The 3,212-nt window shown below is 40.8% G+C and overlaps 1 long non-coding RNA gene across 1 annotated transcript in view; it reads right to left on the bottom strand.

Annotated features, from left to right (window-relative positions):
- Positions 1–1,448: 1,448 nt before the first annotated feature.
- LOC145415988 (uncharacterized) overlaps positions 1,449–3,212 on the bottom strand; it is a 5,013-nt gene continuing 3,249 nt past the window's right edge. The window contains exons 3-4 of the long non-coding RNA XR_013900188.1: positions 2,644–2,747; positions 1,449–1,699 (exon numbers count right to left, since the gene is read on the bottom strand). This is a non-coding gene — a long non-coding RNA (uncharacterized LOC145415988). The remainder of the gene's footprint in view (positions 1,700–2,643; positions 2,748–3,212) is intronic.

Here is a 3,212-nt window from a genome sequence, read left to right as displayed (position 1 = left end):
GTACAGTCGTGGTCATAAATAATCACCTATCCTCCGGTACCCCGTACCTTGGGCTGGCTCCTTTATGTGTGGCAAGTCACACTGGCGTATGAGGGGCCGAGAGGGAAGGGCCAGAGACAGAAGGGAAGGTGAGTGGGGGGACGAGTGATGGTGCAGTGGTGGGGTGAAGGAGGGTAGGTAGGCGAGGTAGAGGAGGGAGAATAAAATGCCAAGTGGTGGTCACATAATTTGTCAATTTTCTTTCATTCAGGGCATGATATAAGGGTGTTAATATTTGGTAGATAATGCTGCATTACATCTTGTATAGCGACGTCAGATAACAAGCTTTAGATAGGTGGTGATATCAAGGGCTGGCTCGTGAGAGAAATATACTGACGTGACAGATCAAACATTACTACGGAGCCAGATATTTGTATTTTTCTCTGTATTCTGAGTTCGCACGCAGCATGGAATCTGGATGGCTTTGACTTCCGTATAGTTTATATAAGAAACGTCCATCATATGTAATAAAATTTTGGAACTAAATATCATATGCAACCATTGACCCGGCAGTGTCCACAGTAAATATGGTCAACCTCTCCCTATACACTCCCTCTATAGTCACCATCATGTCAACTATTTAATGGTATCTCCATAACAAATGCTATTTAAAATAATTAGCATAAAAGGTAAATAAATTTGACGTCTGTGCACATGCGTGGATATAATAACTACATCTCTCATAGTCTTCTTGAAGGAAAATGAAACAAAATCCTACCCAAACTCCCAAAACATATTTCTATCAATTTACCGACACTGCTCAAGCCAAAGCAACCAGGAAAGCCTTAGTAAGTAGTCCAGTGGCCTCCTGCCTCAATAACTTCTTGCAGTCTTCGTGGCACGGAGGAAACAATGTTGTTGAAGGTTTGCTGGGTTCGTCTGAACAGCTCCCACTCGTCCCTGGTGTGCTGGAGGAGGTGGGCTCGTGTCCTCTCGTTATCTGGTTCCCATGCATTGACAATCTGGGGCCCACACAGTCTCGATGGCTCTGCACAAATGTTCGATGTCACGTCTGTATATTTCTCTCACAAGCCAGCCCCTGATATCACCCCCTGTCTAAAGCTTCTTATCTGACCCCGCTATACAAGATGTAAAGCAGAATAATCTACCGAATATTAACTCCTTTGTACCAAGCCCTGAACGAAAGACAATTTATGTGACCACCATTCTGCATATCATTCTCCCTCCCCTATCTACCGTCTCTCACTCCACCTCTTCATCATCACTCCTCCCCCCACCCACCTTCCCTTCTTTCTCTGGCATCTCCATCTCTGCCACTCCTACTCCAGTGTGACACCGCGCATAAAGGAGCCAGCCTGAAGCACGGGGTACCGGAAGATAGGTGATTTAATTTTGTTACCACGACTGTACGTCACAAGAATCATAAAGTATTAATGAAAAATGCAAGCCAGGGTTTCTATTATATTCTTGTATTAATCTGACAAGGGTACCAATAAAACATTGTAATGACTGGGTTACAGAAGTACTGGACAGCTTTTCTCCTTCTTGCTAAATGATGAATGGACCCTTGTTTGTGGTGCTACTGGCTACCTCAGAGAGCATCGGCCAAAGCAGCTCCTACCGCTGCTCCTGCGCTGCCAAGTGCTGCTTTCCCAGCAGCACCCAAACCACCCATCGCAACACTCTGCAGAACAGCCACCTGAAATATAATATTGATATTCACCTCTAAGGGGAAGGGATAACCCTCACACCTCAAAATCTGGCCTAAGAAACCGAGGAGTGAGGGACAAATAGGGTGATCTAGTCAAAAACCGTGTGTTTGTAGTTATCAGGAGGGTTGTTTCACACACTTGTTCAGTTTAAGCACATTATCCTTTACGCCACTTCTCTGTTAGTACTTAAGTTGGGCATAAAGATCCTTTGGGATCAGAAGGATGTTTCTAACATATGGCAAAGGGAAAATAATGAACAGTGGAAAATCTAATCCACACAGAATATCAGTATTAGCTAAGGGAAAAGTGAATATATATTTATCACTTAAAATTAGGCTTGCATCATTAATAGTTAGACTCCTGTCATACATATAAAAATTATTATACTTGCATTACTAAAGGTCACTTTCGAACCAAATAATAAAATAATACAATTACAAACGGACAATCAGCACTCTGATTCGTATAATCTTCCCATATTTACTGTAAACTGATTTTTCCCCGTTCATTTAATACTTTCTGTAAAAGAGGAAAAATATCATTCGCCGAGTTAACAGTTAACCCCTTTGATTTTACAAAACTTTATACTAGCAGACAGGCTTACCATACATCATGGCTTAGGAAGATGCATTAGTGGTGGAGAAATTAATGAAGTCATTACCAACCTCTCCATTAAGATCCAACAAAATCGTCTGATGGCTGGCAAGCACTATACTCCTCGTCGTGTTTTTTTTTTTTTTTTTTTTTTTTTTAATGGAAAGCAGAAAAACAGAACATCCTCTGACGGTACCTAGAATTAAATTCACGATAGTAACTAACCAAAAGAGTTCGTGTGTGTGTAGCTGAAACAAACCAACAGTGCAGATAAAAGTCGTTGAGTGTAGCTACAATAAAGTAAAATATGTAATGGGACTGTAGGTGTTATGTTTACCGCACTGCCTGCTGGCACTCCTCCTCCCGCGGCAATGGCAGTAGCGGACATCATCGAGGCACCAATGGACCCAGCAGTAATGCCCACAGCTGTGAAGCCCACAGCTGTAATACAAAACAATATCAGTGTTTATATATATATATATATATATATATATATATATATATATATATATATATATATATATATAATATCAGACTTCTGCTCTCAAGCGGTTGATTTATATACAAAATCTCATACTTCATCTACCAAATAGTTGATCTATACTGAACAATTTCAGGCTTTAACTCTCAAGCAGTTGATCTCTGCAGAACGTCTTAAGCTGTCAATCATATGTCCATCGGCCTTTTGCTTTTTGGAAAAAAAAAAAAAAAAAAAAAATCGATTTTTTCATTTAACTAGGAAAATATATTTTTTGAATTTACTGCTTTTAAGATTAAACTTGCGTCTTTTTTTTTTTATTACCCGAGCCAGACCTTATTAGATTATAAAGCCCTGCTAAGTGACAGGAGGGCGCTACCCCTAGCTGCATGGCAGCTACCGAGCGTGGCTCGAACTCACGACACTCC

Source organism: Coenobita brevimanus, chromosome 104 (genome assembly GCF_032717465.1).
Source record: "Coenobita brevimanus isolate Jiangsu-jjx chromosome 104, ASM3271746v2, whole genome shotgun sequence".
In the NCBI taxonomy this organism is placed as follows: domain Eukaryota; kingdom Metazoa; phylum Arthropoda; class Malacostraca; order Decapoda; family Coenobitidae; genus Coenobita; species Coenobita brevimanus.
The sequence above is the reverse complement of the archived record's forward strand: the minus strand, read 5'-3'. Positions and strand labels throughout refer to the sequence as shown.